The following is a 24256-nucleotide window of genomic DNA, read 5'->3' as shown; positions in this document are numbered from 1 at the left end:
TTCCTTGACGTATGTGTTCCAGCATTGAAACGGGTACAGAGAGAGACAGAGGCTGAGTTTGATACAAACACATAGGTGGCTTATCCCCAGAGGGCCAAGCAACACCTAATGATGTCAGTGTATCCGTGCCCCATTCAATTTAGTTTTATTTTTGCCCATTTAATATAGATCGCAATCCAGGAAAATGACACTCCTGAAAGTGAGTGATACAGTGTGGGGACAGTATAGGTCTCTCTCACGTGGTGCTCTTCTCATCCGAGTGGCTCCTGGATGACCTGCGTGGCAAATGAGAAAACCTCAACTTCTCAACGCACTGCAGAAACTCCAAATAAATCTCCAAACACTACCGATCTGATTCACCATACCCCGGCTGCTCCGGTATGTGTGTGTGTGTGTGTGTGTGTGTGTGTGTGTGTGTGTGTGTGTGTGTGTGTGTGTGTGTGTGTGTGTGTGTGTGTGTGTGTGTGTGTGTGTGTGTGTGTGTGTGTGTGTGTGTGTGTGTGTGTGTGTGTGTGTGTGTGTGTGTGTGTGTGTGTGTGTGTGTGTGTGTGTGTGTGTGTGTGTGTGTGTGTGTGTGTGTAAAATAAATAATCATCACGACACTGACGCTGAAATAGACAGGATTAGGTAATAACCACACATGCGGGTGGTCCCGGCTGAATGGCTCCCCGCTCCGTACCAAATCCAATTTTGGGATGAAAACAAAATAGAAAAGCCTCTAAAACTCCCATTTGCATTCAATGGAGTATCCGAGTAACTCGCACTGTTTACATGTCATAGGTTCAGAATTCATACAAATATGATATTCCCCCTTCGCCCACCTCCCGCGCTCGCTTGTCCTTTGTGCCCCCGGCAAGCGAGGACAAAGGCAGCATTGAATAGCGGTTATGAATCTTTAATTATGCTGCTTTGTGTCCGACAGGTGGAAGCCGTCGTTTCGGAGGAGAAGAGGACAATCGTCTCACAGGGAGTCGATTGTCTCAAGGCCTCACACCTGTTTGTTTGTATCATCCCCCCCTGTTTGATGTGAGGTTTTTGGAGCCAGAAGTTTAATATCAAGATGTACTGTATATGGATGACTGCGCTCACCTATCTGCATTCAGATATTACACCATAATGTGTGAGGAATGCACCGCATCCAGGGTGTAGGAATATAATTTTGCAGTGTTGATAGAAGCGCAGCGCTCTACTTTGTGAATAGTTACTTTTCAGAATGGGGACATGAACATGGTTTGTTTGCACACCTTCAAGGACTAACTTGCAAAAAAAAGGTTGGAATTATGTTTGGAAAAATGGAAAAGAAGATGGAAAAACTGAGACGTTCAGCAACTTTATAAGTTTATCCTATGGCCACTAGTGTGTGTGCACGCACATGTATGTGTCTGACTGATGATACATGCATAAGATAAGATATGATAATTTCCTTATTGATCCCTTTGGGGACATTTGGGCATCAGCATGGGGGGGGGGGGGTAGCTACATATGGGCAGGGTGATAGTAGAAAGACATAAATATAGGCAACAAAAGTAGATCTGAATGTGAAAATATGAGAACAAATAAACGGTGTAAATATAATTAGGGATGTTCGATATTGGCTTTTTTACCGATATACCGATATTGTCCAACTCTTAATTTCCGATACCGATATTAACCGATACCGATATATGCAGGGTCGTGGAACATTATGCATACTTTATGCATACTTTTCACAATACATAAAATAAGAATTTGTTCTTACTTGCTTGCCTGGGTAAATAAAGGTTAAATAAATGTAAAAAAGAAAAATAAATTACAATAATTCGTAGGCCGATAATAATGGACATCCCTAGATATAATTAACTCTGAATATAAAACTGAGAAAAATAAACAATGTAAACAAAGGTGCAGAAGAGGGTCTGTATGGTTAGTGTGTGTATTTGCTTTTATGTCCAATGCAAAACAAAGACACTGACAAAACGATAGGTTATGTATATAACCTAGTTATATGAGTACTGGCTGAGCGTCCCGCTCTTCGCCATATCAAGATATACCTCATCTCCTGTACCTACTGTACTACATGAAGGAAAACAAAGCACCCTTGCACTTGACCAGGCCCCGCCCCAGTGACCTCCTATAAGTCACCAGGCGTGGTCATACTCGCCCTTCCTCTGGAAAAGTTTTCCATCAGGGAAAAACCCCCTCAAGGGACCTCAGGGCGCGCTAAGAGCGGGACGCTCAGCCAGTACTCATATAACTAGGTTATATACATAACCTATCGTTATATACTCGTACTGGCAATCGCGTCCCGCTCTTCGCCATATCGAGATATGGGGCAGAGCGGATGCGAGGCCCGACAAATGTATCCCCTGAGGAACCGCAAGCCCTACCACTAGGGGGGAGGGGAGTCCCGTCACCCCCCCTTCCTAGTGAAGAGGGGGCGGCAGTCAACTCCACCCAAGTGTGAAAAAGAGGGAACTAGAACCCCTAAAACGCACAGCACAGGCGGGACCATGTGTGACACATCACCTCGTGGCACACACCCACACATCCCTGCTAACCCACCGAAAGGCGGGACGCAGGGGAGGTTCCAGACCTCAGAACCGCCTGGGAGACAGAACCCCCAGTCATGTCCATGAGGTAAAACCTAACGAAGGGACAAGGCGGCAGAGGCCGCCACCTTACGAGTGGAGTGCGCCCTGACCCCCCAAAGGGGGGGCCAGCCCAGCCAACGTGTAGCAAAGGGCAATGCCCTCGCACAACCAATGTGACAGGCGCTGTTTCGACAGTGCCTTACCAGCGCGAGAGCCACCGTAACAAACAAAGAGCTGATCGGTAGCCCTGAAGTCCTGAGTCCGGCTGAGGTAAACCCCCAAAGCCCGGGCTGGACACGACAGGTGAAGGCTCGCCTCTAACTCATCAGCGTGAGGAGGCGGATGAAACGCCTGAACCACAATATCCCTGGAGCGAAAAGAGCTCCGGATATTTTTTGGCACGAATACTGGATTAGGCCTCAGAGTCGCACCGCTATTGACACGAATAGACAAGCACTCAGTCCGCACAGAGAGAGCACAAAGCTCACCCACGCGCTTAGCGGAGGTGATGGCCAGCAGGAAAGCAGTCTTGAAAGACAGCTGTTCCAAAGACGCCCGCTCAAGAGGCTCAAACGGGGCCTCGGACAACCGGCGGAGGACCAGTTGAAGGTCCCAACTCGGAGACAGAGAACGTTTCACTGACTTAAGGCGTGAGCTCCAAGCAGGAAACGCTTCACCAGAGGGTGGCTGAACAACGTGACGCCCTCAAACCCCTCATGACAAGAGGATATAGCCACAGCATATACCCTCACCGTCGAGGCCGACAGTTTATCAAAAATAGACTGAAGGTAGGTAAAGACAGCGTCCAGGGGGCAGGACACCGGGTCCCAGCCCCCCACCTTACACCACTCTTGGAAAATACGCCACCTACCCGCGTAAACCGCGATAGTGGAGGGAGCATGCGCGTTCCGGATGGTGTCGACCACAGAAGGGTCCATCCTCTCCAGACTCACTGGCCCAGCACAGGGAACTGCCACAGAGACCCGTGTGCTTGAGAGAGATCCACCGCAAACAGATCCACGAGGCTTCCCCGAAGCGGTCCGAGACCTGTCTGACTATGTCTGGACGTAGGCCCCACTCGTCGTGACGAGGACCGCCCCACGACATCACATCTGCGCCCACATTCTCCCTGCCAGGGATGTGGAGTGCCCTCAGGCTGCGCAGATTGTGAGACGCCCACAGCCAGAGCTCGAACGCCGCCCGGTGCAGACGGATGGAGCGTACTCCACCCTGTCTGTTGATATACGCCGCTGACCAAGACGTGCTCGCCCACCACCAAGTGGCCGAGCCGCTTGAGGACCAGGAGGACCGCCTTCAATTCCAACACATTGATGTGCATGGCAGACCGGGCAGCATGGACCGTCCAGCTGCCCCCCACTGCGTTGGTCCGACACGTCCCCCCCCATCCCGTGAGGGAGGCGTCGGTGAAGACCGTGACGTGTGACCGCCTGCCGCCCATGGGGACCCCGCTGGTGAGGGTACCAGGCCTTCAGGTAATTATTTATTGTATTAGTGTTTATTAGATAGTGTTGCTTTACTACACCTGCTCCACTACCATCTCTCTCTCTCTCTCTCTCTCTCTCTCTCTCTCTCTCTCTCTCTCTCTCTCTCTCTCTCTCTCTCTCTCTCTCTCTCTCTCTCTCTCTCTCTCTCACACATTACTACACTTGCTCCTCTGTCTGTCTGTCTGTCTGTCTGTCTGTCTGTCTGTCTGTCTGTCTGTCTGTCTGTCTGTCTGTCTGTCTGTCTGTCTGTCTGTCTGTCTGTCTGTCTGTCTGTCTGTCTGTCTGTCTGTCTGTCTGTCTGTCTGTCTGTCTGTCTGTCTGTCTGTCTGTCTGTCTGTCTGTGTGTGTCTCTCTCTCTCTCTCTCTCTCTCTCTCTCTCTCTCTCTCTCTCTCTCTCTCTCTCTCTCTCTCTCTCTCTCTCTCTCTCTCTCTCTCTCTCTCACATATTTTAAATGTGTTGTTTATTCTATTACAGCTTCGATGCCAACAGTCCTGGCATGGTGACGGCGAAATTACACTGCTCCTGATCCATTCAAGTTTCAGCTGCTGAAAGACCCAAAACGCTACCCAACCATCTCTGGTTTTCCAGTCCTCCCCCCACCCGGACTCGACAACGACCGATAGGAATATCTTTTTAAGGAGATAAGACAATACTGTTCTGATGCCGCAAAATACATTACATGCCCGCTCCCAACGTCTAGAGCACCTCAGAACAAGACTGTACGATGTTAGATACCATGGAGAAGACACATGGATGTAGAGAGCACACATGAGCACACACACACACTGTAATAGCAGTCACTTTAACATGAACACACACACACACACACACTCATGCTGCACACGCTCACAATGTAAGGTCACTTTAAAAAAAATAAAACAAGAACAGGAGTGGTTCTTGTATAGTAAAAGCTTACTCTTATGTAAAATGTCTTACTCTTATTACTTGTATTATTGCACAATGTCGCATTCTCATCCTATTGAATTCTTATTATTGCATTCTTGACTTGACTTGACTTGATAGTATAGTAGTACTAGTATAGCATAGGGACATAGAAGAATTGTATTGTTGTGTACCGGTACATGTACATTATATTTGTATTATTATTACTATTGTTTTATTGCACAATCGTAGTGGGCATGGCCAACCGCATTTCACTGTATGCCCTGGTATGTATGCGATGAATGAAAAATAATTCTCTTTAAACTAAATGGAAAGGTCACTTTAAAGGAAAGAACCGATGTGGTTCTTGTATAGTTTAGATTATAGTATTATAGCACAATGACAGAGTTGAAACTGTATATTGTATTAGCATGTCTATTTTTATCATGCACATCTTATGCCTTCTTATTACCTGTTTATGTATTTTATTATTAGTATTATTGCACAATCGATGCAGGCATGACCACCCGCATTTCACTGTATGCCCTGGTATGTATGTGACGAATAAACCTCTTGAATTGATTTGATATCTCTGTCTGGTGATTTGTCATGCAATGATAATATTTCTATTACATACTATTATCATACTACTGCTATTACATACTATTATCATACTGCAAGGGGGGGTACAGGTAGTAAAAACAACACAAGCAGTGTAAACAAATAGGTCAATTTAATTTAATAAATAAAAGTTTTCAATTAAATTCAATAACTGAAATATACATTATTCAGACTAGTAGTTATATTACTACTACAATACAAAATGTTTGATTTTGTATCTGATCTGTCATGACAGCATGGCTGTCACAGCACTTAATTATGTTAATACTATTCAGGGGAGAGGTGTGGCTGGGAGGTATTGTTTACGCCCAGCAGAAACCTGGCGTGGGTGTCAAATCTTTGAGAGCTGTTTTCTCTGCTTCAGTCCCTGGGAAAAAAAGACTCCTACAAGATTTAAAATTAGCACATCACAATAATATCATTCTCAGATTTCAAAGTATGACACATCATTTGAAAGCTTACTTTCACAATCTGGAAAATGAAAATGTAGAACATGTTGGCACAATCACTGGACTCGGTCACATATGTCCACTGTCCAGACTGTTGATGTCCATGTCCACTGCCCAGACTGCATCCAGCTAGCCATATAGCTTGTTGTTGTTGTTGTTGTTGTTGTTGGTGTTGTTGTTGTTGTTGTTGTTGTTGTTGTTGTTGTTGTTGTTGTTGTTGTTGTTGTTGTTGTTGTTGTTGTTGTTGTTACCGAACCAGCTAACTACTAGCAGACAACCAGACAACTACTAGCAGAGCGTATTTCCTAGTAGCCCCTCAAGGCCATGTCACGTGCCACTCTCAGCCAATAGAGTGACTACTTCGGGCACTAGACCAAGTGCCCTCGGATATTTTATTTGATTGTGTTATGTTGTACGTACGTATTTATTTACACGTACGTATGTATTTGCCCTGTGAGTTGCGCACTGACCGTGGAGCTGAGATCGAGCGCCCATGAAAAGGGGTTAGAGGGGGCTAGGCCGCTAGGAGCCGGGGGGCGTGAATACGTTCCCCAAGGCAGTTGTATCAGGCCGTGTAAACCGAACGCGGAAGGACAACTGCCTTGGGGAAAGTATTCACGCGGCCGGGGGATGAATAGGACGCGTCTCTACAATTCGTAGCCGCATTTCTGCAGACCCCTCTCTGATTGGTTGAGCTCCATTTCTGCAGACCCCTCTCTGATTGGTTGGGCGAAGCCCCTCTCTGATTGGAAATGAGTAACCAGATTCGCGTATAACGTTATTTCGCGTGACTTCGCGGTTTATTCATAACGTTATGCACATTTCACAACACAGCCAGCTGTCAGAAACTGTACATTGTAACGTTGTTATTTCGCGGCCTGCCCATTTGATGTTCCCAAATCATATTCAGAAAGTATCACAGAGACTTCTATTGACCAAGGAATTAGTTATTATTAGTAAGACACAACATTTCCGTAGCAATTGACCACCAGACTCTTTCTCTTAAGGCATTAACTGGGTTAATTAATTACTAGTTACACATTGGTTCCGAAACATGTATGTTCCAGGCTTAAAACTTTGAATCTGAGCGAGCTCTGGTCAGCGAAGCCGGCGAGCGATTATTATTGTTTTTTAATGGCAAACCAATTACATAATCCTATCCAACATATGTGTAAAGGCACACACAACATATTCCAGTTAACGGTATATTTTTTTAATGATTCGTTATGGCGTAATCAATACTTCCATGCGTATAAATTGCGTTTGCGACCTCCATGTTTTGGGGCTATTCATCAGAAAACTCGGATCCGGGATTCGGCTCCCATCCGTCGGTCAAGAACTGTGGGTTTTCAGCCTCTCTCTCTGGAGCTTAACAGAGTTTCGACTCCTGGCTAGAGGAGCTTGTCGCGGCTCATGCGCATGCGCGCGCTCGGCCAATCAGAGAGGGTTCTGCAGAAATGGCCTCAACCAATCAGAGAGGGGTCTGCAGAAATGTGGCTACGAATTGTAGAGACGCGAATAGGACACGCAAAATAATTCTTTCTTCTTCTTTTAACCAGGGGGGGTGGCAGTCTAGCGCCCCCTATGGACCAGCCGCCACTGACTTGATGGACTGATAAGACTTGTATGTTTCCACACTGGTGTTGGCAGCTTTAGCATGCAGGATGTTGCCCATGACACTAAACGCTGACTCCACTTGAGGGCCATGAAATGAACAGAGCGCAGAGAGTGTAATCCTGGCGAGTACTGGGTACCGCTTTTTTCCAACATGTCCCCTGTTGTGCTTTGACTGTTTACAAGTAAAGGGAGAGTCTGATAATTGGATTCACTGTGTGTGTGTGTGTGATTTAATAGAGCATCACTGTCTAACATCTTTTGATACCCTGTATGCCACTAAGCGGGGTAGGTACTAATTTCAGGTCTCCTACAGAAAAAAGGTATGGTACTGCTTTGGGGAGAATTATACCAACCACTACTTCCACCGGGTGTGATGGGGTGTGGGGCGTACTAGGGGGAGTGTGGGTGATTAGGGATTACTGAGTATTGCCCTTAAGAGGCGGGAAGGACTAGTATGCAAGTCCTAGGTTGGTAAATCCTAAGGCCCTATATGCCACCTTTGTTAACCTTAAGCCTAGTACCCCAACACTGCAGTCGGGGGCCCAGTTGGACTTAGCTCTGCTGGATTCCTACTATCCGGTGCCAGTAGAATATCACCCTCACTAAGTAGGGTTATTACATGGTGTTTTCACATTCGCCGAAATGCTTGCTTGTGATTGGTCAATAGCCCCCGACAGCGGTGATTATTGTTTTTCGCAGCTGGAGTAATCAAGCCCCACTGACACACACTGTTTCAGTGCAGCCAATCAGACACACCTGCCGGGCTGCCCGCGATAATAATAATCACTTTATTTGGTCTGACAGAGCCACAGAACAACTGCGATTTGTCAAATGAATTAGGTATATTGTTAGTAAGTTAGCCATGTAATAAGCGGGATAATGTATAGCTATACTCGGTCATCATCGCAAAATAATTGACCTTCACTGACGTTTAAAACACCTCGCTGAGGCGGCTCTGTATTTTAAACTCCGTGTCGGTCAATTATTTTGCGACGATGACCTCGTAGCTATACATTATCCCTTACATAATCCACCCTTCTACACTAAGCTTACGAATTAAAGGTAATGAGTCCTATACACTACTATACAATATAGTTATGCTATATGTAACTATACTATACAAAAACATACATTTATGTTTTTTAAAGTGACCTTTGCTTTTTCCTAAAGTGACCTGTAGTGCGTTTGTATTTGAGAGCATTAATGAATAGGCATGCTTTTACTCTAAAGGTGACTACACAGTATTAATGAATAGGCACACTTTACTCTAAAGGTGACTATACATAGCACCAAAATAGAGAGTGCAGGATGTGTGGTGTGTGTGTTCATGTGTGCTTGTGTGTGGAGAGATCAGTGTTCAGTGTTCTGATTGTCTGGGGGAAGAAGCTGAGTCTGAGTCTCTCTGTTCTTGCTGCATGTATGCAGAGTCGCTTGCCTGAACGCAGCAGCTTGAACAGGCTATTGTTGGGGTTGAGTTCACTATTAGACAATGATTGCTCACTAACCACATGAAACAATACAAAAAAAACAATCATACACACCTGTATATCTCATGTTGAAATGCAGCTGTTTCTGTTTCAGACGACAGGGTCCTCACAGTTGACATATGCCTGAATTGATTGATTGAAAACTTTATTATTAGATTGCAGAATGGGTACAATACAGTACAGCTCAATACACACAATTGTTAAGGGGATGCAGACCAGAGAAATACTTTCATCTTGTTTACATCAGGGTCCCCCATTTTAAATTCATCAGGACATATATGACATACATGACATACAGATAGACAGTAATAACTTTGCTTGTAAAACATTTCACCAGTGGGTTCCCTCTTCTGAGCTGGTCCAGGATACGGATGGCCTCTGAGCCTACAAAAGGAGCATAAAGATATTATTTAGTAAAATATGAATTATATTAATAGGTTAATGTGCCTGACCAGGACCCATATAGCTTGAGTTCTCATTTGTGAGTGGGCTTCCTTTCAGTTCTGGTCTGTTTTATCCTTCTATTATTTGGGCCCATTTATATTCCTTTGGAAATTATGTATTTTTTAACCCTTTGTTCGGGCAAATAAAACCCCTTATTTTTGCCTACACCACTGTGTCCTCTTCTGGCTGCTTGGTCCCTTACAATTGCTCTGGATAAGTGTCAGTTAAATGACTCAATGTAAATATATCAACACAAACGTAAAACATTTTTGTCTTATTACTGGATCTTATAAACAAGTGGAACAGTGATATCAAGGTTTTCAAGTGTTTTACCTTCTCTACCACTGCACATAAGTTAGGCATTTTCCATTTGAGAGTAGAGTGGTTATCAGTGGGGCACAGGCAGCCATGTTGGAGGAAAGAACTACACCAACATTCCAAGCAAGGCCTCTGTTGCCAGTGTGATAAGAGACTCGCTACAGCCTCACTGCTGGCATGATGTGGTCTATCCTCACTCGGCTCCGTTGTATATCAAGGTGCTCCTGTTCTTTCTGTTTGAGTTAGCAGGCTCATCCTTAAGGATGTCGAATATCGACCTGTTGTCTAATCTTTCATGGAGTGCACTCAATTCCAGTCTGATAGACTCCTGTTGTATTCCCAGCGACGAGACTGACAGACCCACCGAGAGAGAGAGGAGGGGGTGGGGAGTGTTCGTCTCTGAGAGATGCCCCAGGATGCCAGGGGGTTGTTCGAGGGTGGATTAACTCTCTCTCTCCTACTGACACTAATTATTTACCTCCACCACATGTGAGACCATGATCCTCATACATCTAATCCTTTGTTTGGAGACTTTGTTTCCTTGTTTGCTTTGCTACGAGACAAGACCCTATTGAGTATGCAGGTTAATTCAAACAATGGGGTTCTGTATTAAAGATGGCTCTGCAATACGAAACATTTAACACATCATCTTTTGGCGTTAGCTAGTGTTAGTGCTAACATTAGCTACCAAGATGTTTAGCTAATATTAGCTACCAACTGTTGCAGCTACTGTCAATCAAAGACCATCTTTGATTCACATTAGTGTTACTTGTAACATTTGGTAGCTGACATTGCAGCTCTAATCTTTAGTAGCCAATGTTAGTGTAAATTACTCTTATTGACATCTTAACACATTCCCGGCCATCCAAGTATATGGGCCATTCTACCGAATTGGTTGAAAGTCAGGTTGGAAATTTTTTGAAATAGTTTATGTTTTATTCCCAAAACTTTGTCAGAATATATATTGTACCATATCTAAAGCAGTGGTTCCCAAAGTGGGGGTCGCGAGCCGCCGCGGGGGGGTCGCCAGATAATTCAAAAAAAAAAAAAATATAAAAAAAAAATATATACATTTTTTATTTAATTTTATGCAGTCAGGCCACTGAACTTAGAAGCAGGCCAGGCCAGTGTTAGTTGCAGCGGTGCAATAGTTAGATAACCTAGGTGGGGAACAACCAGGAGATCACTGCAACTCACACAAGTTGGAGAACTATCGTAAGGTTATGTATATAACCAAGTTCTATGAGTTATGGTGCGCTCAGCACCAGTTGCATAATATCTCGCTTCAGTGGATATGCACTGAATACATTTCAAAATGTACCTTTACATACCAACATCCATCTGACCACACTCCCATCTGCTGCCTACATAAGCAGGGGTGGGGCCACACACTCATCTCCTTCCCAACAAATTTCACCACAATGAAAGATCAAGGGCCGCAGCGGCGTCCTGGTGCTGAGCGCACCATAACTCATAGAACTTGGTTATATACATAACCTTACGTTCTATTTCGTTATGAAGCCATAACAGGAGCTGAGCGGGAGCCATAGCCTGACAAATGTACCCCGCTGAGGCCCCCCACAACCATCAGACCGAGGAGGACCGAGCCCCCCGACCCTCCCTAATGGAGGATACCCCCCCTATTGGAGGCTTACGGGAGGGAGACAGATCCGACCGTGCGAAGAGGAACTCAAGCAACCCAACACACAGGGTGAGCAGACCGTGGCTTGACCCCACGACTACACACACGCACAACCCGCATGCCACCCGGGAACGAACGGAAGGAACAAACCTTGTTACTGCCCCCAAAATCACAGGGTCAAGAGCAACCCAACCCCGTGGCAAGGCTGTAGCACACCGCCTGGCACACTGACTCTGAAACACAGGCAGTCAGCATGGCCGTAAGCACTCAAAAAAGGTTAACCAACGGAAGCAGGCAGCGCACCGGGGAAACCAGGCAGCAGGCTGTAACCTGAGCCTGGAGCACTGCGGACGAGACAGGCGCCAACGGAGTCAGCTGAAAACAGCCCCCCCGGCGGAAGGGGCGTATGCTGGCGTTGTTGATCACCATGACAAAGCCTCCATTAAAAAAAAACCACCCAGAGGGGTCGAGGCAGAGAAGGCTGACATGATTGGCAGACGTCATGAACGTGCAGGGGCACACTCAACCGGGTAACCCGGGAGTTGACACTGCCCCAACATACCAGGGAATCAACCACCCTCTTGGTACAGACGGTGGTTGTTCCTATAACCCCTCAAGAAAAACTCCAAAACACACCTGCGGGTATACACCAGCTATACTGCAGCACAAGTGTTCCAGTTTCCAAAAAAGGGTTAACCCAGGCCTGCGGTATCAACGAAACTTTACTTCGGACTGGGCCCGGCGGCTCTGGAAGCACAGGGTTACCAGAGGAGGTCCAAAAGACCACCCCAACAGCCCCCTCTTCGCCACGCGTGAGAGAGGAGCGAAAATAATGGAGAACCAGCCCTAAGCACACCGCACTTGGTATTCCCAGGCGGTCTCCCAACCAAGTACTAACCAGGACCGAACCTGCTTAGCTTCCGAGATCGGACGAGATCGGGCGTGTACAGGTTGGTATGGCCGTAAGCCATTACGATAGTGCAGAGTACAACATGTACCCAACAAAGGGTCTCCATAACGCCTAACCCTGTGACACCCGTGCCGACCCGGCATTTTTTCCCCCGAAAAAAGCACAAGTCCCTCAGGGTACCAGAACAGCAGATCTGCATCCCCGGCGGACAACGGGTTTAACTGACCTGGACCAGCGCGACCAGACCAGTCCCGTGTCCTAACCACGCCGACATGCCCACTCCAGAAGAGGGGGTAGGTATGCGTGTCGATCTAAAACATGAAAAGAGGGCGCCACCCAGACGGTCCCATTTGGACCGTGCTCAGTGGCCCACCCCAAGGGCGTGAGACCCCTCTACCTATGTTCTGATCTATTCCGTTAACATCCCCCAGATATGAACGAGAATTCATCGAGACAACCTAGTAAACTGGCGCTCGGAAGAGACAAAACTCCATCCCAGTTGCCCTATAAAAACGCTGCAACCAAGGCGCACTTAGCCCCTGCGTGATTCCTTAACAGAAACACACCGAGCCAGCACTATGTATGCGTCGAGACCCAAACACATCAATGGATAGTCTAGCAAGACACCAAACATTGTTCCTCCAAGTCGCCTGGGAGAACGACACAGAGCCATCGTGCTTCATGTACCTTCCTCTTCTTATTCTAAAAAGAAAGAAACACAGACTGACATGAATCCCACGTGACGCAGCTGAGGGTAATTTTTTTTTACATTTTTACATCCCACCACCCTCACCATAGGGAGGAGACGGAAATCCCCAGAGAGACTTCCCACGCGAGCTGTATAGATTGAAAAGAATATATTGCAACATTGAGCTATGTAATATTTGGGTTTAGGGCTCTCCGAGGAGGAGGCACTGAACCAATACACACTCAATAATCGAATTGAATTGAATACACACACAATAGAGCAGAACTCCTTTTTGAAGTTATACTCACCTTGACAATCTGAGGAGGAGGCTCTGAACTCTGAGGAGGCTCCCTCACAGGGAAGGAGAGTCCGAACTCACAGAAGGCCCGAGGAGGAGCTTCGTGAGGAGGAGCTCTGACAGCTCCCTGAAACAGATCCATAACATGGACCTGAACAACCCACGGAAGTCTTACCAACAGAGACGCGCTCAGTGACGTACTCTATGGCGGGGGAATTCTTCTTCCAATCTTCCAGGGCGTGGGACCAGGAACCCCCCCACCCCCTCTTACCCTGTAACGTGCCGAACAGCAACGTGACAGGAACCTTGAAGGACAGGAGGTTTTAACCCCTGACCAATCAGAAAAGGGGAGGTAAGGATTACCAGTTCACCCCTTTACGACCCCACACCCATGATACGATATAATGACAAATAGAGCATGCCACAGTCATAGTCTGCTACATGAAGTATCTAACAGCTTCACATAGCTCATGTGCTAACCTGCTATCTGATTTGTACTAAGGAAAAAACACAGAATAGAGAGGGCCCCCTTAAGAGCCCCGGTACCAGACTTACACATGTGCTTCTGTGGCCAAACCTAACCCAGTTGTAGATCACAAGACACACACAACCCTTCATCACAACAAAAAATGGCAAAAGTACACTCTTGCTACAGAGGAACGCCGTTTTTCATAACGAGAGAATACAGAATCCTCGATTATGTATTGGCCACAGGCCTTGCTAAGCACACATGATAAGTGACCAAACAATTTTTTCTTTAGGAAAATATAGTTTCTCAAGTGGAAAGCACAACCCCAGCAATCAAGCTGAGGGTTACATCGTATCCCCACAAACACAGTGACACAATATATTGTAAACAACATGTCTGAAAGGAGGGTGGGGAAGCCCCAGGGAAACCGGGGGGATCACCCCTCCTTCCTTACCCTTGATACGACCAAGTTGAACAGGTAACCCTGTTAATATGTGAACACACTGTTCATTGTCATTACAGGCTGAGAAAAGAATTCATTCCTCAATCACATGTCACTAAGCATAGCTTTATAGGTTAAATAACCCCCTTAGTTGTGAGTTCACGTTACATGAACACACATGTTCTCATCACAACTAACCAGATCATTTTTACACATGTAAACAACAACCCGATTTCTATGGAGAGAGAAGCTATACCAGTGACAAGACAATTCACACACAACACGCGTTGTATCCTCAATGTATTGCAGCAACACCCGTTTTGGAAAACATCGTTATTACAAAACATTTAGAAGGGAAGGAAAGAAGAAGTGTTTAAAGTCCGGTCGGGACCTTCCTACCCTGAATGCAGGCCAAGAGAACTGCAATCTGGCTAACGGGGCACCGAAGTTGAACACAGCATCCCTGTGTTGGTGATGAGGGTAATGTCGTTGCGCCACCCAGCCGCTACGTTTCTCCATGTTTGACGCAGTCCTCGCTGGCAGGGCTCCCGGTGTAGGTTCGACTAACATCCTCTGTCAAAGATGACGTCGTAGTCAGAGTGTTTAAGGCATGTTATAGTCATAGAAAACGTTCAACAGTGTAGCATTAAGCTAACAGCCGTTCGACTGATAGCAACAAGCTAACGTTTACTAACCTGGTAAACACAGCGAGCTAACACCGCAGCTACCAGCTGACTGGCTAACACAGTAGGCCACAACTAGCACGCCAGCTAAGCAGCTATCCGACTGATAGCAACAAGCTAACGTTTACTAGCCTGGTAACACAGCGGGCTAGCGCCGCAGCTAACAGCTGACTGGCTAACACAGTAGTCCACAAACTAGTACGCCAGCTAAGCAGCTATCACCTGAACTGTACACAATGACATAACAAGCCACACTTCAGACAGGCCGCTGTCCAAGTCCCTCCCCTAAGAAGGAAAGGAAAAAGAATGTCAGAACAGTTTTTCAACGGTGATCCAGACATACAGCGGGGCCAGCACAGTTCCCATTTCGGGCTGCAGCCGACTTTGAGCATGGAACTCCCGATAAAGAAGATCCTATGCCCACATTTCCTCGTTAGGGTATACTTTAATTTTTATATGAAAGGTGGGGCCTGCACGGGATAGAGAAGCATCCGCTCGAGAATCCTGGGATCACCAGTACCTGGTCGCGGCCCACTAGATTGACCATCATGGGCGTCAGACCAAGATCCTCCGACCGCCGTTTAAGCCGAGCAGAGGACCCCAGCCTGGAGTCGGCGTTTCGTAAATTGTCAGCTAACCCCCACAGCATCAACAACAACCAGAGCTCGCAAGCAAAACAGTACGTACCCATCCTGGAAACAACCGCTTCTCACAACAGTCGGTGCTTCCCACAGTCCAGCTGTGTGGCCGGAGGGCCAAACCCATCCAGCCGTAGCAAGGAGGACTGTAGATGGGGAGCATGTCAGCGGCGTGAGCCCCTAATACGAAAAGCCGGTGGAGGTCACACAGAATGATCATCATCTTCCAGACACTCCAGTGACAAAGACAATATCGCTGTATTTTCTCGAAAATAGTGAGAGAGAAAATAAAGATATAATGTCAACGTATCTCCTTGTTCTTCTTGTTTTCCTTTCCTCAGACTAATATTTTCTCCACGTCAAGTGGTGTATACAGGCACTTCCTTGTGGATGAAATTTGAGAAGGAGATGAGTGTGTGGCCCCACCCCTGCTTATGTAGGCAGCAGATGGGGGTGTGGTCAGATGGATGTTGGTATGTAAAGGTACATTTTGAAATGTATTCAGTGCATATCCACTGAAGCGAGATATTATGCAACTGGTGCTGAGCGAAGCCATAACGAAATAGAACTCTCTCTCTCTCTTGCTCACACACACACACAAAGGGAGCCACATGTGGAGGCGGGACCCTTACAAAAAACAAAAAATCCATCAAAATCAGTGTTGTTGTTTCTTTCAAGTTTCTTTAATAGTTGTCATACAGAAGTACAGAATACTTTTATACAAAATGCTTCTTACTGTTACGCTCAAGAGACTGTGTTAGACAAGATAAGTATGAAATAAAATAGTATAGCATGTAAAATAGAAGTAAAAATAGAGGTCATAGTGTTCAGTATATACATATGTACAATGTTCGAAAAGAAGTAACTGAGTTACCATACAATATACAATATACTATGCAATGTACTAATATACAATACTATATAGTGCAGAGCATAAATGGGATGAGGTACAATTTAGGTACAATTTACAGTAAGGTGTACGAGTTGTAGTGCAAATCCTTTACCAATAAATATAAAGTGTAAAGTGTGTTTAGGTGTTCTAAAGTGTGTAAAGTGGGTGCTGCAGTGAGTTGTTTGTTTAAAGTGAGTGTGTGCGTGTGGATGTGTGTGCTGTGTGCATTTGATGGTTGTTGCATAGTGTTTATTGTTCGTTGAGCAGCCTGATGGCCTGGGGATAGAAGCTTCTTCTGAGTCTTTCTGTGCTCGCCTTAAGACTCCGGTATCGCTTGCCTGACCGCAGCAGTTCAAAGAGGCAGTTGTTCTAATCTAAGCAGATCAAGCTGTTTTTAGAATTCCGTACGTAAATCTAAGCAGATCAAGCGTATTTTTATGATTTATGAAACACAATTTGAGAGGTGTGTGTGTGTGGATCGTTTTTACTATTGTGGATTATACTTTTGCTTTTGTTTATTTTTGATAGACCTCTAAGAAGAAGAAGCTTCACACACAAATCCACACGGGGAAAACAGCGAAATATTTGTCAAAAAATTCCGTACGTAACTCCAAGCTGATCAAGCGTGTCCTTAGAATTCCGTACGTAAATCTAACGCTGACGGGACATTGAATGTGATTGGACCAGAGTAGCCAGACAGACACAGACAGGCAGAGCACTGCTTGCAGAGGAGACAGCGGATAATTTCGAGAATGCCTGCCATACGCACTGGATATATTTTCTTTCCGCTTGGTATCACTCCGAAATCACGTTTCAACCAAGTCACTAACGTAACGTTGCTGTCATGAGCCTGCGCTATGGTAGCCTACAAATGATAAAATAAATAAAACATCCAACTCGCACAACGACTCGGCAACAAGTTGCGCGCGGGCCGCACTAACACTAAACTTTGATGTCAAGTAGGGGGCCGCAAAATATCATCCAGCGGGCCGCAATTGTAATTGGCCCGCAAGTTTGAGACCCCTGGACTAGAGGCTATAAAGAATAGACTACTAAAGAAATAAATGCATTAGAAAAGTTTATTTAGGAACCAATTATTTTAACATTACATTTTTTTTTTTAAAGAAAAAATTATTGCGGTTACCGCAGCGGTTTGAAGGGCTTCGCTAATTTGTGCGGTAAGGACAAAATCAATACCTCGGCAGCCCTAATCACAATAACATGAATACAAAATAGGCTAAGCATGACGCCAATGTGGTGTCACAATTATGCTCCCGACATGAGCGATAACAAATGCTTCTTGGTAGAGTACTCACGCCTGTCGACAGAGAAGAACTGACAATGAGAGAACACAACAGGTAAGCATTATAAATGAGAGTCAACTATACACAGCAGGCGTTAATTATCAATCAGGACCAATTAGAAGAGAGGAAAAGGGTGAAATACTCCAGGGTGGTGCTAGGACTTTTACTTCTAAGTGAGAGCAAAAGGCCCAAACGTTACACTATACCTTAGGGGTCACGCTGGAGCTTTGAACCCGTCGGCGGACAACAAAAGAAATTAGAATCCCTCTTAAATGCTCAAAAAGGACATCTTTTCATAAATCGATAAAAATAGAAAAATTGCCATTTCTAGTGCTTTGACATGTAAGGTATACGTCCCCCAACTTGCTAAACCTAATACGACTTGTAAATACGTTTAATTCTTGCTAGATGGCATGATTGTAATAATCTCCATTTGCGATAAGAACTACAATCGCGTCACGAAACGCACATACATGGACGCGCGCACACACACAATAGCGGCGTGTGCGCTGTGAATAGGTGTTACACCCCCGCAGAGGCGTGAGACTGGTATCAGAGCCTACCCCCCCATCCAAATTCTAAACATAATAATGTATGAATTATCTGTTGCAATAATATCCACGGGACTCGACTTTTTGCAGTCGTTTCTCCTCTCCTGCGTGAGGACTGAGGAGTCTGAGGACATTCGCGGACATTCTCTCAGATAAAGAAAAAAAAAGCTTACATACACACACACACTCTCGCTCTCTCTCAATTCAAATGGGCTTGATTTAACATTAACTACTGTATGGCAGAGTGCGTCTGTGTATACGAGGTATGAATGATCACTGGCTGCTGTGTGACGAGTTCGCTCACCCGCGCTGTCGCGCTATATAAATCCAAGTCATTATTATTATTATTAATAAACACGGACCGCTTTAGTTGACAAGCTTACATAAATTTCGGGTAATTTCATAATAGCAGTGTGGACCAGCTCTGTAACCAGCTCTGTAACAACGCATCTCGCTAGTTGACAGCTTACGCATGATGTAAAAATTGCAACGTTTCAACTAGAAAGGTAGGCTCAGTAGAGCCCAAATCTCTACCAGACGGGAGCTCTCTCTCTCTCTCTCTCTCTCTCTCTCTCTCTCTCTCTCTCTCTCTCTCTCTCTCTCTCTCTCTCTCTCTCTCTCTCTCTGAGAACCCAGGGCCCCGTTCCCCGTACCTGGATAACTGAGTTAGCCGGATAACTTTCGGGTAAGTCTGACCTAAGCCGGACTTTCCGATTCCCCGTACCTGGATTTTCCAAATCACCATGACAACAGATCCAAAAGTTTGAGCCTGGTCGAAAGCAGAGTTTAAGTTCAAGTTAGCCTGAACCATCGCCACGCCCCCGCAAAAAAGTGACAGCCCGTTTCCTGAAATTATTCCCACAGTCTACGATCTGCATTATACCATTCTGAATTACGTTTTTGTGCTCCATTCTTCCAGAGGGGGCTTTTGAAATGTAAAATAGACCCAAAATGCTGATACTAAATTCACACAGTCCTAAATAATGCACGTTATATATACCGTGGCGCTCGCTCGGTGCGATGTACACATTATGACGTGGTTATTTTAATTGTAACTGGGATTAAGATGTCTGATGAGATGCGCTGTTTGACGGATTTGAGAAATTGAATGAGCCGTTGACGTCACATTAATGAATGAGGATAAAGAAATAAAACTTCATTCAAAATAAAGAATATTCTAAACACGGGTCTCTCGTTCATTAATGTATAAACAATGAATTTATCCCATCTGGCACAGTGGCGCAGCGGTAGTGCTCAAGCCTGCCAACCCAGCGACCGGTCTTCGAAACCCCGTGTTTCCAATATAATTTTTTTGAATATAATATTAATGATTATACGCCAAAGTAGCCTGGTTTTAAGTTAAAATATTATAAATCTACATGCATTGAGGATGTCATTCTTTATATAGCTCTCAACGTGCACCAAATTGAATTATTCCTATATTGCAAAAAGAAGGAAAAGACTAGGGTTTCGAACCCCGGTCGTCTGCGTGAAAGTCAAAAGAACAACCCGTTAGACCACAGTGGAGATAAGTTAAAGATCGACTATACATCAATCAATGGGTAAGAGAGCCGTATCGTGATTCTGGATAACTGTTTAACTAATTATTTTCGCTAGCAAGATCTCATTTGATTATTCAATCCAGCAGGCAAGTTTAAAGAAATATAATCTGATTGATTGAGGTAATGAGGGACTTAAAATTAGCCTATAGATAACGCATTTAACTTGTCGGCGAGGCGATTGAGCCGTATTGCAATCTGTCAATAAAGTTTTAAATCAATTAATCAATCAATGCCGTTCGGATCTCTGCCATCGATACGTGCTGGCTTTTCACCTGAAGCGGCCGCGCGCACTTAGCCTGGGTCTCAAGTCTGAATCGAGTTAACGAGACTGAATCCACCTTCGAGGAACAGGAAAATCCCGGCTTCAAACATCGGGTTAACTGAATCTGGATAATGACATCTTGATCGACTTAGTTGAACCAGGTACGAGAAACAGGGCCCAGGTTGCTTTCTAACCTATACTAAAGACATGCCTGTGAAGTGTCATCAATCACTATGGCAAGCGCACATCCGTGGACATGTACACACACACACCTTCTTTCTTTCTTTCTTTCTTTCTTTCTTTCTTTCTTTCTTTCTTTCTTTCTTTCTTTCTTTCTTTCTTTCTTTCTTTCTTTCTTTCTTTCTTTCTTTCTTTCTTTCTTTCTCTCTCTCTCTCTCTCTCTCTCTCTCTCTCTCTCTCTCTCTCTCTCTCTCTCTCTCTCTCTCTCTCTCTCTCTCTCTCTCTCTCTCTCTCTCTCTCTCTCTCTCTCTCTCTCTCTCTCTCTCATTTCTCTCTCTCTCATTCTAGAGAAATACAACCACAAATGCAAATGGCAAGAATATCCTCTTTTGTGGTGTATGTGTTCAGATAGAAATGAACCTCTTGATCTCTGCTGTACTGGACCACAGAGACGCGGTCTTTGTTTTCTCCCACATTGAGTTTCTCCACCACTCTCTCAACAAAATTACGCATAGCTGGGAATCCATTCCTTGTGCCGTCAGAACCATCTAGAAGGAATACTACATCCTGTGACATACTCCTCCTGTAGTGTGAAAAAACATGCATTCTCATAAATATTATGATCAAATCTATTTTGTACTTGATGATACATTTGAAATTGGTTTGGTTATGATCATGTTATTAGTGTGTGTGTGTAAAAAAACGAATTAATAATATAATTATTATAAATGTCTCTCTCTCTCTCTCTCTCTCTCTCTCTCTCTCTCTCTCTCTCTCTCTCTCTCTCTCTCTCTCTCTCTTTCTCTCTCTCTCTCTCTCTCTCTCTCTCTCTCTCTCTCTCTCTTGAAATCTACAGTTACACATTGCTGTATTTAGTGAGGTAAATGAGTACAAGACATGTTTCACAGACACACACACACACACACACATACACACACACACACATACACAGACAGACAGACACACACACACACATTTACATTTACACATTTACACATTACATTTACATCTAGTCATTTACAGACACACACACACACAGAAACACACAAACAAACGATCAAATTAAAAGCTGGATATAAATCTGCCACACGTGCTGTCAGTGAGTTTACTAAGTCAAGGATGTCTTACTTTCACACACGCGCGCACGCACACACACACACACACACACACACACACACACACACACACACACACACACACACACACACACACACACACACACACACACACACACACACACACACACACACACACACATTTACATTTACACATTTACACATAACATTTACATCTAGTCATTTAGCTGACGCTTTTATCCAAAGCGACTTACAAGTTCTGTACGACAAGTCATCAGGAAGGGCACAACTCTATCAGCTGAGTAACTAACAATGTTCATCAAAGTGTTGAGTGCTACAGTGTAGGTTAGTATATTAGGACAAGTGCATGACAGTAAGGTTAGTTAGGGTTGGATTTGAATGTGTGTTGTTTGGCTTAGGTTGAATCCAGCCTCATCAATGAAAATAAATTCATGCGGCTGTGCAGCAAGTTCCTGCTGTTGTGTGAACAGGCTTGGCGTCCACCCCAGAAGGTCTTCTAGTCATTCTAGAGAAATACAACCACAAATTGTTATTGGTTTGCTTATTTTTTTTTGATATGGTACAGTACTGTAAATACCATCTCTCTCTCTCTATCTCTCTCTCTCTCTCTAATACTTTTGGATATGAGCATTTTTTCAATACCCAACTATGTAGTGGCCGCTTGTCGCTAGGCTAGGCCTCCTGCTGGGTCCATTCACTGGAATAACAAAGGAATGACTGGGCCTTTGCTCCAGGTGTGAAATGGTTCTAGTGACAATGATCACATTGAATTCTGGGAGTGTAGTTCTCTCATCAGATAGCTGAATGAACTTGGATCAAGTTCTAGTCCTATCCTGAAAAGTAGTTAGGATTTTAACAGAATGTTTGATAGGACTTTGATTGAAAACTATCGTCTCAAATTTGACAATTGATGGCTTATTTTGAAGGTATGAATCTGTAATTTTACATTATGTAACAAAAAAAAAGAGAATATTCTGAGAAGGTGGAGCTACAAACTCTAGACCTCAGGGGGTTAAACAAATAACGAATTTGGAACTTTTGTTTGCTATTTTATTGATATTATGTTTTTAAGTTGCAGGAAATTACAGCAGATGGCTTTCTTTATTGCCAATTGTTTGCTTTCCTGGGGTGGGGGGCACAGACCACCCCCTAGTTGTGACTCAGTACCATCTTGTCAAGAAATGGTGCAATGTCCTGGGGAAGGCCTGGTTCCTTTTTATTTTCCACTCTTTCCTTTTTATTCCCTGACGTATGGATTGTAAATTCCACCTCAAATCGGCTCCTTGAGGACATGGAACTTTTCTAACTGCAAGTTTAGAGAATCTATTAAACCATTATATTTTGGGGAGGAGAACGTGATTTATAAGGTGTGGAGTTCTTGACAATTAGGCCTATCTGATGAGCGTGCATTTGTTCTAAATGGCTGCTACAAAACGTCACACTGAAGAGAATAACATTACCGGCAACGTGTGTATCGGTCTCCTGTTGTGACAGCTCATTTGCATAATTAGCTGTTGGTACCTCATTAACGGATACATAGAGGGACTGTATGATTGCGGCAACACTTAAAACGCATAAGCCTCTACAATCAAGGTCAGTTGAGAAATTAGTTTAATCTATTACTGCCTGGGACATGACAGATACTAGGAACGCCAGGTAATTGCTTCTTTAGAAAAAGGCAAGAGCGCTGTGAAAATTAGTCATCTGCAAGGATGAATATTATAAATTGCGCGGAAAAACAAATTAACTAGGCTGATCTATCATATCTCAGGAAGCGTGGGTTTCTGCCAGACGACTGAACAATAGCCCTTGTTTAGCGCATGCGATAGCTTCACATTACTCCTTTGAGGATCAGACAGTCTGACACTTCAGGTTAAACACTGAGAGGTATAATTCAAATGGCCACTGCAATAGCGTGATTGTCGCAAATATAATTCACCGTCAGCCGTCACGTGTCACTCCTACAATAAACCTGTGATCAATAAATGTTTTTTTCAGAGCGCATCATGACCTCGTGACAAACACTCGTTGGGGGACGTCTGGAAATAGCTCTAAACACATTTGGGTTATTGAATAGTGTCACCGAATCTTCCTTTCAAACGTTTTACTATTGCATTTCATCCCCCTTTCCCTGCTGTATTCCCAGTTCCCAAGCCTCTGATATATCTCACGAGGCATCCCTCTTCTGAGGAACCCTTAGATTACAAACAGCTTGGATATCAAAGGGTAATATATTAAATGGGCATCAGTGGGAACTGTCAGGCTATCAAAGTGTGGCTGTCAGGTGACACAATGTTCAGTTTATAGCTGATGGAGGGGGGATGAAATTCCCAGGACAGAAAGTGTGGAAGAATTCCTTTTGGTTGCCCCAAACAATAGCTTAGTCCACACCTAGGTGAAAGGCCACAATCTACGGCCCCCAACCCTCTCTCTACTTATTGTGTTCGAAAGCTGTTTCTGTTTATGGTGTTCGCTGGTAGATTTTGACCCATGATTTAACTCAATATTGTTTTTTACGACATCATAACTAACTTATTATAGGCCGTATGTATGGTGAAGGCTGAGAAGTGGCTAGAAAAAGATTCTCGTTCCCACATCTGCAAATTACATAATTTTCACTCTGGGTGAAAGTTCGATTGGTTAGATTTAGGATGAAAAAGTGCTCCATCTATTATGACATCACAAATGTTCTAGAATGTTCTATTATGACATACTGTGACATCACAAATATTCTAGAATGTTCT

Source organism: Notolepis coatsorum (assembly GCF_963971535.1).
Source record: "Notolepis coatsorum genome assembly, chromosome: 2".
NCBI lineage: Eukaryota > Metazoa > Chordata > Actinopteri > Aulopiformes > Paralepididae > Notolepis > Notolepis coatsorum.
The sequence above is the reverse complement of the archived record's forward strand: the minus strand, read 5'-3'. Positions refer to the sequence as shown.